General features: G+C 37.6%; 1 pseudogene; it reads right to left on the bottom strand.

Annotated features, from left to right (window-relative positions):
• Positions 1 to 3,815: 3,815 nt before the first annotated feature.
• Positions 3,816 to 6,471, bottom strand: LOC111906695 (tyrosine aminotransferase-like; annotated as a pseudogene).
• Between the last annotated feature and the right edge of the window lie 8,085 nt (positions 6,472 to 14,556).

Genomic DNA, 14,556 nt, shown 5'->3' with positions numbered 1-14,556 from the left:
TCTATGCAACTAAATTTCTGCACAACATATGAGATTCGTCTACTATATGATATTCTTATAATATATTATATTATAGTATAAACATTATATTTGGAAAACCACTTTGAGTTATATTGTAGTTTAATATTAAATTTGTGATGGGCTGTTATTTGAGACACATTTTTGTATTTATATCTATATTATATATTTAAAACAAATCTTATATAAACATCCAACCTAAATATTCATCTTCAAGTTTTCTTTCTTTCGCCACGTAAACAAACTTTTGTTATAAAGCCAAAAATGGAATAAAAGACACTTAATTGTATGATCATGATATATTATATTTTGATTGGGGCTTATACAAAACATGCATGAGCATATATTATTAATTAATCTCTTGTTTTGGGTAATTCGAATAAGATAGCTTCAAATCCAACGTATCAAACGGATTACCAATTTACTAAAGTCTAAAACCCAAAAACTCAAACATGTTTTACTACCATACAAATGCATCAGGTTTTAGCAAATTATTATCTCACATGAATTACCATTGATTATGTGTGATTAATTATTAAGAAGGTGAAAAGGTTTGGGGGTTTCAAATGCATGAGGTTTTAGCAAATTATTGTGGGGGGTTTCAAATGCATGACAATCAAGAAAAAATGCATGCTTTATAAGTATGTAAGATACATGGAGTTTATCTAATGTCTAAACATCTTCTAAACCATTTCCAATATTTTAAAGTTACATATTTATAAGTTTTACAATAAAACTATTTTCAACAAAAAAAAAATCGATTTTCAACCGGTAAACCAGTAACACATAAAAACGATTTTATAAATATCCATTTATAAACATATTATGCTATTTTTTAAGTATTTTTTACTCAAAATCCAATGATATTATCTTATGTTAATATGTTGTTTGACATGTAAAAATTATTTTCATACACAAAACATAACATACAATAAATAAAAATAAACATCACATGCATGCACTTTAATGTGTATAAACCAACTCATGTCGACTAATAATTTTTTTGAGCCATCACAAACATTATTAAGTCTTTCCTAAAAGACTTAAGGGACACTTCAAAAAGTCTTTAAGCTCCCACTTGCCAAGTCAACTCTTGCTTGCAAAAGGACTTCAAATCTTCATGTTATGAATGTTGCAACAATTAAACCATTAAGACTATAATTAAGCCCAAAACCAAAAGTAGAAACTTAGTGTTGGGATTATGGTCTTAAATGGTTAATTCATCTTCAAGGAGGTCATTTCTTCATATTGCTACATTTAAAAAGAAAGACAACTAGTCTAACTAACGTTCTGGAGCCAGCGGGTTCTGAATAAACTCCCTCTCATGGTTAAAAAAGTGGTTAACCATCTCGAATAAATCCATATCGTCCATCCGAATTGTCTCCATTACAGCCAACTCCCCTGTCTCTTTCCTTATCGAAAAACTAGCCTGGCTCTCCATCTCCATTTTTCTAGAGATGCTAACCAAGTGATTACAACAAATCAATAAATGAAAAAGTACCTATTTTTGTATTACATCTTATGAATAAATAAATATCAACCAAACATGACACAAAGGTCCAAATGGCTTGTTTATACACAACAAAATATTCCAAAATTCTAACAAACAACTCTTTGTTTTTTCTAAGACAACATATCAAATATTATAAAAATAAACAATTTTAACCAAGAACTTGCCAAAGAAGAAAAATATGGATTTTTATTAACCGAAAGAAATTCATGTTTGTTTTTGAAAAACCAAAAATTATCAAACATAAAAAAATCATTCTAGCATATAAAAGATGGCTCTGATACGACCGATGAATTTTGATACAAAATATAATTAGTTTTTATAAAAATCAATCAACAGAGGTGTTAAAAATAAAAGGTTTGTTTTTAGTTCCTAACAAAACCAAACCGTTAAGGATCCATTTGTAGATGTTAGAGTGAAATAAAAAACACAACCAAAGAGTGTTTAGAATGACAATTCTTGAAGTCTTTGAACCCACTTGGTTTTGGGGTGTAGATGACGATAGAAAGATCAAAGAATATGATCTTCTCTACAAGTATCCACCATCACGAGTAAAGCACTGGAAATGCTAGTTCATTCTTGTATTCTTGAGTGTCTTAAGCCTTTAAGTGCTTAGCTCAAATAAGTACTAAAGGAGACAATTCAAAAAGGCTTCTAAACCACCAAACTAACTTCAAAAGAGAGAGAGGGGGGGAGTGAAAGAGTATTTTCGGCTATAAGGCTTAAGAGGAGAAAATAAGACCAAAACTTACCAAAAATCATGCAAGACATATCATTTATATACTCTATGCAAAGTAAGGTCTAACCATTAAAATACACTAAAGTATTTTTAACCTTTAGAAGCATTGGGAGACAAAGTATGAAGGTTGACAAACAATCTTCATATTATATTATTAATTTTGGCCATACCTCTCAAAGAGGATGGATTTTTTAATTATTATAAATTCTAAGTTTATAAAATATAAATTTTGTCTTTAGGTAAAAGACAAAAGCATTCAACTAGTCCAAAAGGTTGTGCATGATTTATTAACTCATACTATATTAAATAATAACTAGTTATACTTTTTTATAATTATCATTTTCACAAAACAATAATTATTCTCTGATTAAATACAAGAATCGATATTATTTATTAAGAATCACATTAATAATAAATATACAAAATGTGTCAACTTCATAAATCTGTGACCCTGTATGAACACATATTATTAGTAGTATCACTGAATAATGATTAATGGGCATATAGATTCAACAAATTTCAATAATAGAGTTGAATGATGCGGCGAGTCTATTTGTCATTCAATAAATTAAACTTTACTATAGTGAAATACTATCTTGACATTCAATGGATTTAGACTTCAAAGACCATTAAACTCTTCAATGGAAAATGAAAATTTTTAATTATTAAATATACGTTATAAATTAGCTTTTGTAATTTTCTATTGAACTTTGTGGAGTTTAATGCATTATAGCAAAAAATTGATAGAGTTATATAGAATGTAAAAAAATAATGTAGCAATCCATTTAACTTTATTGAGTTAATGCATTGTGGATGTCCTAACTATTAATATTAAAAACATAATTGATTAACCTAATAAGAAAATGAAGCTAATAACCTATACCTCAAAGGATAATTAACAACTCTAGAAAATGAATTGTTTTAAATTTGATTCACATTTATTAAGAGACAATATTAAATTATTGCTTCACCGAACATGGTACTACTTTTTTGTTTACTTGCAAATACCACAAAAGAATTAATAATAACAATAGCAAAGTCATAGATGCGATATGGAAAATATATCTTTACATAATAAACTACAATGTGAATTCTATAGAGGAGAGAAAAGGAAAAAGACAGGATAAAGAAATCCGATGGCTTTTGGAAGGCTTTTCTACAGAGTTAAATTCTTAATATGTGATGTACTAGTAATTCTAGCATCGATACTTTTTGGTTGCTCAATTATTGCTATGAGAAAATTATTATATAGTTGTGCTGGTGTATTTGACAAACACTAAACGACCACATCCCAAAATGTATACTGCGAATGAGATACCTTACACTCAGTTCTTAATACATGTATTCAGCTTAGATTGAACTATAATATTAGATACAAATCGAAATGAAAATACTACCTGTCAACAAGAGAAATAATATATTACAACCATTTCCTAATTAACCTGGAAATTCAACTAAAAATATCTTACCCGGCATAACAAGCTAGATTCACCATGTATATTTGAACAACTTTTGGTATTCCAATCACCAATTGTCGCACGTATTGTACTAATAATGTTTTGCATGCCTCAAACAAAAAGCTTTCAGCGTCCCAATTGCATCTTCTAATACTTTTGGCTCTGCTGCAAAACTCACTCGAAGCCAGTTTTTGAAGCCAACAGCATCCCTTGCCGTGATTTGTCATAGTAATACGAATATGAATAATAATAATACTAACATTAAAGAATGAGGTAATTTGATCTTTAAGATACTTTCAACTATGTTATTGATCATACCTGGTAGAAGGATCATGGATTCCTCTTTAGCCAACTTCATACAGAAGTCTGTCGCCACTAAAGGGTTGTTGTTATTGGTTCGTCGGTAATGCTTCTTTGGTCGCCGCTATTGTCTTCTGTCGCCATTAAAGACGCGTCGCTGCTAATACTATCTGTCGTCACTAAAGGTGTCGCCGCTATTTATATGTATTTGTATACATACAAATACACATACATACATAATACACATACAAAATACCCATATACATACAAAAACACATACACATACATAATTTACATACAAAATATAAATATACATATAAATGATCATACAAAAACACATATACATACATAAAAATACACTTAAATACAAATATACATACAAATGCAAATACAAATACATATCCACATCTACAAACACAAAATCCACATACAAATACACATCTAAAATATCAAATTTTCGTCATGAACAGTGGAGGTGGCGGTATACTCCAGCAAGAATTTGGGAAATGGTGAGGAAGAGGGGAAACACAGAAGTAGATCAGGGAAGAAAGTGAAGTAGAAGCTGATTTTATTGTTGATGTTCTTTAGCGGCGACGGCTGGCGTTTAGCAGCGACACATCAGAGGGAAAACAATCTGGGGTTTCCTACATCGTTGGATCATTGTTTAAATCGACAGATGAGGTTGAAATGACGCGGATCGCCAGGACACACAATAGCGGCGACGGGTAGCCTTTAGCGGCGACACACCGGAGGGAAAATAACGCGGGGTTTTCTATGTCCTCCTAATCGTTGGATCATCGTCTAAATCAACGGTTAGGGTTGAAACGACGCGGATCGCCAACATAAGCCTTTAGCGGCGATGGACACTTTTAGCGGCGACAAAAACGCGTTAGTTTGATGTCGCTGCTAAAGGTGTCGCCGCTATTGCCTGTTATTCTTGTAGTGGTATCACCAACTACATCATAAAAGCCTGATAGATTTAACTGCACCTGTACAACCATTATCAGATGACTTTTAATTGCATATTCTATTTTACGTAAATTAGTTACCCCATACAAATTTTTACCAGGACAAAAATAGACCCCTCCGGTTTGTGTGGGCATGCGAGAAGGGGTATCTCCTGAAGTCTCATAAAACATGTCAGCTGCTTCCTTTAGTAACTTGTTAATATTCATGAAAAATGATTCCGGTGTGCTCTTCAGTATGCGAGGAATAGCTCCCTGAAACGTGTGCTAAAGCATTAGAATAACTGAAACAGCCAACGATTAGGAAGATAGTTGAATCGTGATATCACCAGGCAACTCTTCAGGGAACTAACAAGCTGAAACCATAGTATATGTAAGACAAAGGAAAGTTTTTTAATGATAAAAGTTCATGAATTTGTTTACAAAGAATGAGTGATGTAGAGAGAAAATTAAACCCCAGTTTTGTGAAGAATGCCAATTGGATCAGTTACTGCAATCCATCCAAAACGCCAGCCAGAAACGATCGCTATTGCACCAAATACTCCCATGAGGATAAATGGTTTTTCTCCGAAAACTTGATGGGCATAAACTTGGTCTGCAATCACCAAAATTCCAAGTTTTCTTGCTGTTTCTGCAATCTTTCATCATGAACAAGAAAGATCGTCATGACAAATATTATCCAAATAGCTTGTAAAATTTTTATTTGTCTTCTAAATATGTGTGTTTGGTTCTACAATTTATATAAGGGTTACCAAATATAGGATCTAGGGTTTTGGTGTAAAGTACTACAGCTAGCACGTTATAATTAATATTTAAGAAAACACTTACAGATTTCCTTTTGCATATAAACATTTAAATATTTAAGTATATGAGTTGTAGACAGTAATCACAGCTTATGCATATGCTGTGAACTAAATCTGGCTCGAGCTTCATATGTCGGATAATTAGGTCTAGGAAAGAGTATATTTGCACCAGGGCAAGAAAGAGCAGTTAGTAAGACATGAATAGCATGTTTTGCTCCTACGGTAAACAAAACGTCATCGGTTTTTAATGTGTACGGAATATCTCTCGACAGGTACTCGGCAATAGCCCTATTAATAATATAATTTATTAATAACTTTGTTTGAAACCCACGAAAATATTTAAAAAAAAAAAAACCTTGAGACATCGAAAAATAAGTAGATCCAAAATATGAAATTGAAGAAAGTTAAGTAACCTTTTGCAGGATCAATTCGGGCTCCGGTACCATAACAGTTGAAGTTAGCAGATCGAATGGCTTCCACTAGAGCATCTCCTACTATTGGAGATGTTCGAAAGCAAGGGTAAACGGAAGGATCACCTTGTCCAAGATGAATCATCGGTTTCCCTGTCTTTGCAACGTCGATGTTACCCATGATTGATTCAAGGATGTTTTTTAATTGTCAAAGATGCAGCTGCATGCACTTCATTGTTCTCCTTAAAACGCCATTCCTCTTTCACCATTATTCTTCATCTTCCTCCCTGCTTTGGATTTGTTTAGGTAAGCAATGGCTTTATATATAGGCGTTTTATTGTGGTTGTTATGCAGACCGGTCAGTCCCCGCAACCAAATGTGTCATTGGTTAACTTGCTGTAAACAACTTCCACATGACATTTACATTACCATACTGACAAGGAGCTCACGTATGCCACATGTCTCAATTGGTTTTACGGTCTTTTAAAAACTGGAAGTTGCATCTTCGTTGTTTCTAAAATTATTATGAGTATTATACTCTTCCATGCCATAGTTTGATATGTTTAATTAGTTATTGTTATTTAACTCGATCAATTCAAAAAATAGTAATTTAATGAGCCGGTGGTATGAGTTAAAATATACTAGAATATTTTATAAAGTGCAAAGTAACATTTTGTTATTTAAAATAAGGGTATATTTTGTAGTATATGTGTAAAAAGGTTTTTCAGGTATACATGTGAAATGATGTAGGGGGCAATATGTTCAGTTGAAACAGTGTTCGGGTTGATACGCGGATCTTCGGGTCAAAGATTACCTGGATACTTAAGGACTGACTCTATGTGTTTGGGTCATTATTCAGTCAGTCGATCAGTTTTCACTTTACACACACTCTCTCTTGTTCATATTGTTCTTATTCTAGGGTTTTTTCTGTAATCTGTAACGATCTATCATATGTTCCTGATATTGTTCTAGATTAGGTTTAGTGATTCTTTTCTGAGAGTAGTGTAGGTTTTATGTAGTCGGGTTTATTTGTAAATCTTTAAAACCACCTGTTTGTTAATCGTCAAATGATATAATAGATGCTGATGTTGGGAAATTGTTTCCTTACAAGTTTTTACACGGTATTAGAGCTTTAGGGCTCCGATTCTTGTTTAATCGTCAAATGATATAATAGATGGTGATGTTGGGAAATTGTTTTCTTACAAGTTTTTACATGGTATCAGAGCTTTAGGGCTCTGATTCTTGGTTATCAACGCTTCGTCTTCGTAAAATCGAGGTAACTGTGTTAGTCCTGATCTATTGATTTTCCTTTTTTGATCTTCATAAACTGGTTCAATCTGGTTTTCTTGTTGAAAACTAGATCTAACTTCAGTTTGAGTTAGATTAGGGTTTCCGCTTGCCTTATTGCAAACGGTTGTTTCTCGATCTTGGTCACTGCGAATTTGTCCTTTGTTTCTTGCAGATTCAGAAGGTCAGATCTACTTGTTCTACATCTTAGTTAGGTGAAGTCCTTCTCATCTATTGGATTGGTTGGTTAATCTCATAGATCTGAAATAACTCTCTAACGGTCGAAGTTCATCACCGATAAACCTTAGTAGGGAACGGATCTGAGAGTCGATCGGTTATGTCTGACTGGTTTTGTTATCTTCTAAACTCACTATGAGGTTTCTTGTTCTTTCTTTCTTCCATGTTATTAATTGTTCTGCTTGATCCTGGTTTCCTTGTGAATACCAAATCATTTTCTTGTTATTGTAACTTAGTGATTGCTTGTCTTGGGACCCAACATACCGTGGTGACCATCTGGACTCTAAGGCCTTCATTGTTGTCTATTTTTTGTTGCTTTCAGTCTTTTTTATTTGATTTCTTGTAAGTATGACTGATTTTACGATTGAATCTTCTAGTGGGTCAGGGGTTAAACCTGAACTTGCTGTAAACTTTGATAATCCTTTATATGTTCATCCTTATGATAATACTATTACTAGTGTCATTAGTTTTAAGTTATTAGGAACTGAAAATTTTAGGATATGGCGCAGTTCCAGGGTTAGGGATTTAAAGGCTCGTAATAAGCTTGGTTTTACTGATGGAACTATACCTAAACCTAGTAATGATCATGTTAAAGAGTCTAAGTAGGAACGTGCTAATGCTATTACTTGTTCTTAGATTCTTGGGTCTATATCCGAGAATATGTATGCTAATCATGCATATTCATAAAGTGCATATGACGTGTGGAATGAGTTGTCTGAAACTTATCATAAAATAGATTGTTATGTTATCTTTAATGTTCATCAAATGATTGTTTCTCTTACTCAGGTTAGTTTATATTTGTCTGATTACTTTAGCAAACTTGATTTGTATTAGAAAGAGTTTAATAGATTAACTAACCTTATTGAGTGTACTTGTGAAGCTACTAATAGTTTTAAAAATCATTCAAAACATATGAAGTTAATGCAGTTTTTGAGTGTTTTATATGAAGCTTACAATCAATTTAAGAGTCATATATTATTAATGGATCCTCTTCCTTCTGTTAAAAGTGCTTTCTTTTTAGTGTCTCGTGAGGAGTCAAATAAAAGACATGGTTCTAATTCTTTAAATTCAGGGTCTAAGGTTTCATCTACTGCTTTCATGTCTAAATTTTTTTATTAGAAAAAATCTAAATCCAAGGGACAAATACCTAAAAATTGTGGTCTTAAGGGTCACTCTATTGATAAATGCTTGAAGATAATTAGGTATCCAAAGGACTACAAGTCTAGGTCTGAAGTTAATAGTCAAAACAAAAAAAAATTCTTGTAATTCGACTTTTGTTTTCAAACTGAATCTCCTATGTCTAAAACAGGTGATAACTATAATGATTGTCCTTTTTAACTAATGAGAAATATGCAAAGTTTTTCAGTCTCATTGCTGAAAATAAGCAAGGGTTAGATGAGACATCTATCAATGCCAATATGGCAGGTATTTCATATAATACTTTTCTTAATAGTAATTGTTCTAAATAGGTTGTTGACTCTGGAGCTAGTAAACATATGATTAGTTCTAACTCAAATCTTCAAGATTCAGTTGAAGTTTCTAGGTTAAACCTGAGGGTTAGTCATCCAAATGGGTGTAACACCCAAGATCAGAAAGGCCAAAAAAAAGAAAGAAACCCTAAGTCAAGGAGTGGACTCGTCGAGCCCGGGGAGGAACTCAACGAGTCGGAGCGGGATCCGGGGGATCGAGTAAGTGACCAACTCGGCGAGTCGGCTCGTGAACTCGGCGAGTTGGGTCTGAACGAGGAAACCCTAATTTCGAGACTTGGTACCCTATTTAAGCATCTTATTCTCTTCCCTAGGTCTCATTTGCGGCCCTATAGTCCAGAACCAGAAACCCTAAGCCTCCATTGTTGCTCATTCAAGCTTTATTGCCATTTTGGGTGATTTGAAGGAAGAAGGAAGAAGGCACACATTGGGGATTCAAGAATTAGCAGTAGATCCAGAGTTATGAGGTCTTCCGGAGCATTTGAAGGTAATGAGTCGCTACCTTCCCTCTTTTGCATATAGATCAACCTTTATCATGGGATTTGGGGCTTTTAGGGCAAGTTTATGAACCATTTCGAGTTAGAAGCCCAGATCTGAAGTTGCTACTTCAGATCTATGTGTATCTTGGCCTAGAGAATCATAAAGCATCAGGCTATGGGTTGATTGTTGAGCCCCTTTGTCTCAAACCCTAGTTTATAGTGATTTGAGCCTAGATCTCGTTAGCTACACGTAAAGTTTGCCACTTTACGTAAGGAATAGGCTTTAGAAGAGTGGATCTACAGTTTGGAGTCCATGCATGACTCTTAAGTCCTCTGCATGTATGTAGATCTGATTGAACTCGGCGAGTCCTTCGAGTGGACTCGGCGAGTAGCATGAAGATGAGGAGGAACTCGACGAGTGGGATGAACAACTCGTCGAGTTGGATGAAGTTAGGCATGAACTTGGCGAGTTGGAAGAACAACTCGACGAGTTGGTTGAAGATTGCCTTGGGCTCGGCGAGTCGATTCTTTGACTCGGCGAGTCAGGTCGCGAAACCCCAAACCCTTCGAGTTGAAACTCGAATCAGTGAGTCGGGTGGAGACTCAGCAAGTTGGACAGGTCAGGACTCGGGAATAGTTGACTCGGCGAGTCATGGACTGAGTCGGCGAGTCGAGTCGCGAATAGAAAGACCCTGAGCATATGAACTGGGCGAGTTATTAGGTGGACTCGGCGAGTAGGGTTGACCTGGAAGGTTGACTTTGACCAGGACTTTGACCTTGACCAGAGTTGACCTAGTTGACCTTTGGAGGTGAGTTGGACTAAGTGTTATATTGACATTGGTAGCTCGAGGAGCTAGTGGAGCAGCAGTTCGGAGTCAGAGGTCAGGTAGCACTCAAAAGGATTAGCAGCAACAGTTCAGCAGTCTCAGGTGAGTTTCCTTCCAGTAGGAACGGGTCTAAGGCCACAATGCCGATCCGTTTAGCTAGTAGTAGTTTCCAGATTTTGATATGTTGCAGTAGTTAGTATGTTTGATGCCTTCGTGGCTCAGACATGATTTATGTGTTATGTGTTCCGGGCTACGGCCTGATGTAGTATGCAATATATGTGTGTTCATGCTAGTTGAAATGTTTACGTTATGTTCCGTCCAGTTAGTCCGGACTTCGGTCCGATGCAGGGGGCAAGGCCCCAGTTAGTCCGGACTTCGGTCCGATGCAGGGGGCAAGGCCCCAGTTAGTCCGGACTTCTGTCCGATGTAGGGGGCAAGGCCCCAGTTAGTCCGGACTTCGGTCCGATGCAGGGGGCAAGGCCCCAGTTAGTCCAGACTTCGGTCCGATGCAGGGGGCAAGGCCCCAGTTAGTCCCGACTTCGGTCTGATGCAGGGGACAAGGTCCCAGTTAGTCCGAACTTCGGTCCGATGCAGGGGACAAGGTCCCAGTCAGTATCCGAACTTCGGTCCGATGCAGTGGGCAAGGCCCAATATGTGCTTTATATGTTACTGTATGGTATGTGGTAGATTGGGGGAGCTCACTAAGCTTCGTGCTTACGGTTTTCAGTTTTGGTTTTAGGTACTCAGTTTTCAAAGGAGGAGCTCGGGAAGATTGCAGTGCACACACCATAGTCAGTTAGCCTGGGAATGTTTGACTCTGATAATGATGATATGTTTTGAATTAATACTCGAAAATTATGTTATGACTTATGATACTGTTTTTATAAATATGATTTAGTAATGTTTTTAAAGAAATTTTTAGTTGTAATTTTTGGGTCGTTACAAGTTGGTATCAGAGCCTTGGTTTGAGGGATTCGGGAGCACTCCCTAGTGTGTCTGAACTCAAACTAAGGAAGTGGTATAGAGTATTCAAAAGAAAAACCATGGTTACAAAAGGATTTTGAGAAAAGAAAACAATTTTAGAAAAAGTATAAAGAAAAGAGTTTTAGAAAAAGCGAAAAGAGTTTTGAAAAGAGAAAAGGGTGTGGTGCATGCAATCAGCCGAGTTCAAGTAAGTACTCCCAAATTACCCATACAAGTTATGTTATGATTATCAGTATCAGTTTCAATATCAGTATCAGTTTCAGTTTCAGTTTCAGTTTCAGTTTCAGCTTCAGTTTCAGTAGAACAGCATGCTAGAATAGGACTAAGGATCTAGGATGATGCCTTATGTGTCTGCTTTATGTGTTTCAGCTTGATAAGAATTGCATGCTAGTAATGAGTAGACAGTAGTAGGATAGCTTGTGTAGGTTATGCCTGATAGTATGAGCTTAGCATTGTATGCTAGTACAGTTTCTTGTTATGAGAATAGTTTTGCCTGAGTATGTTTCCTTTATCCGAATGTTGCTTGCTTTGTGCTTTGTGGGACTCTGAGTGATGGGAGTTAGCCATTAGGTGAATATGTCACATCACATGTGATCAGGGTTGAATAATCTCAGAGTGTTGGATTTGGCCCTATTGCTCAGCTCTTGTCTGAGTCCAACCGTTGTAGGGACGAGACTTTTACTCGAATGATTATCCGAGCCTCATTGCATGTGATGGTAATCAGGTGGTGGCTAATTGGCATTACAAGGAGGCCTTCATCAGCTGAGGACTGTTTGGGTAGAGTCAGAGGTTCCCTAGGGCAAGCTTAGGATGAGAGTAGCAGAGATCAGTAGAAGAGTAAAGGGGACTTGGTGGAGTTGAGGTAACTCTTGAGGAAAGTACGGATAGATGTGGAAGGTAGTATGGGCCCGTACTACTGAAAGCATAGGATCCGTACTCGATTCAAGAGGGGCCAAGGTAAAAACCAGGGAACTAGTAGAGTGTGTGAGAGATTCCGCAGCAGTAGTGTGTAAATTGATCAGGAATTGTTATATTTTCAGCATGGTGACATTACGCGAGCTACCAGTTAGAAGTTCAGGTGTCGGGGAGGGATCTGGCTCGGGCTTTGGAGCCGGGCAGCTTGATGATCAGATGAGGGATTTCATTTCCGTAGAGATCATGCGCAACATCATTGATCAGACTCCAGTGATTTTCGGTTCGGTTAGAGAGGCCATTATGGAGCTCATGGACAGTCATCTTGAAGCCTTTAAGGCCGGGATAGTTTCAGGACAGATTGGGGCTCGTCTAGGTCCCGATTCTTATGGAGTTCAGGGATCCATCAGGGAGGGAGATCCCATTTCTAGTTTTTGCCATCAGGGGACAGGAGTGAGTGGAGCATCCTATCTCCAAGAGAGACCTCTGCATGATTGGATAGTTGAGGAAGTTTCGTGAGCCATTCGCGAGGATCTGCCCGACATGGTCGTGAAGATCACTGATAGATTGATCGCGAAGCTCCAGGATCAGACAGCTATTGTTCAGTCGACGGGCGGTGCCGATGGGGTAACGCAGGAGCGAGAGACGGGCAGGGAGTCGGAAAGGAAGAGGAAAACGGATGAGACTCACGTAGCCACAGGTTCAGGTTAGAGGCCCAAGGGTTCGGATTTCAGGACGAGGAACTATCAGAGCCGCAGTCGATGCGGGAAGTGCGGAAGGACGCACATGGGTGTGTGCAGGCGTAAAAGTGGTGGCAATGCTGGATGTTTCAAGTGCGGCCAGATTGGTCATTTTAGCAGAGACTTTGTTGTTACCATCGCCCAGGGACTTGATCTGTTATGTTTCCATTGCAGTCAGAGGGGCCACAAGAAGGCCCACTGTCCGAGTTTGTATACAGCAGGGCAAGTGCCAGCTCCTGCCCCTGGGACTTCGAGAGCCACCAACGGACATCAGGGCCGGGCAAGGGCGCCCACGGCTCGGAGCCGAGTTTTCTGGTAGATTTCAGCAGGGATTCGAGCAGCACTGAGTGATGGAGGTATGTATCTTTTACTTTTCGGTCAACTATTATTTGTGATATTATTGTTATGTTGCTGCATTGTTATCAGTAAGCTTAAGTGTTGGGGTATTATATTACCTGCTTGTGACTGAGTTTTATGTCATCTGCATACCTTGGAATTAGAATGGTGAATTGGAGGTCGTCCCCTCTAGATCAGGTTACTTTGGATACAGTAAATGTAGCATGTATGTGTAAGATGCAGTAGTGCCTTACTACTTGCGGAAGGCGTTAGTCGGGTAATGATCAGTTATATTTTCAGTAGTGATAACCCAGAGTTTTTAGTGGAGTAGCTAGTGGTCAGTAAGGAAGTGGATTGGGGATGTGCACCCCAAGCGTAGGTTCTTGGGATGTAGTCCCTAAAGCAAATACAGTTAAGGATCGAAGGGTGCTCAATTAGATAGTAAGTAGGGTGTGGATCTGGTAAGAGTTAGTTGGAGCGCCGACGAAGGTAGACGTTGGCGAACAGCATATCGCCCTTTTAATGAAAGGAAGGTTGGGAATCCTTTCGACCTGTGAAAAGTGAGGAGCTAGCCAAATCCAAGTGGGGGAGAACCCTCCGTGTATACAAGGATAAGAGCCACATAGACCTAGAATGAGTGTGCGGCCTTAAGAAGAAAAGGCAGTAGCACAATGATTGATGGTTTGAGGAGTCCAGAATTGGGAGTTTGAGGACCTTCCCAGCAGTTAGTTCATGTAATCGAGATGGTTAGAAGTTGGTTGGGAATCCAGGATTGGAGGACCACCTGTAGGGATCAAGTGAGTCGGGATGGGGATCCTGAGAACGGTTAGCGAGAGATGCTTTCGTGTTAGTAGTCAGTGGCAGAGACGGCATGCAGGGTTGTGTGAGTTCAGGAGTTGGGGGTTTTGGAAACTTTCCAACGATAGTTTCATGTATCCGGATTAGTAGACGGTTGGTTTGGGAACCAAGCCGAAGAATTCCTCGACGTACCGCTAAGTGTATCAAGGATATAAGATGTCGAGGTTGTTGTAGCATTCGATGTCCGAGGGCTGGCTTTGAGAAATC

Source organism: Lactuca sativa, chromosome 8 (assembly GCF_002870075.4).
Source record: "Lactuca sativa cultivar Salinas chromosome 8, Lsat_Salinas_v11, whole genome shotgun sequence".
In the NCBI taxonomy this organism is placed as follows: domain Eukaryota; kingdom Viridiplantae; phylum Streptophyta; class Magnoliopsida; order Asterales; family Asteraceae; genus Lactuca; species Lactuca sativa.
Note: the sequence above shows the minus strand (reverse complement) of the source record. Positions and strands in the feature narration are given on the sequence as shown.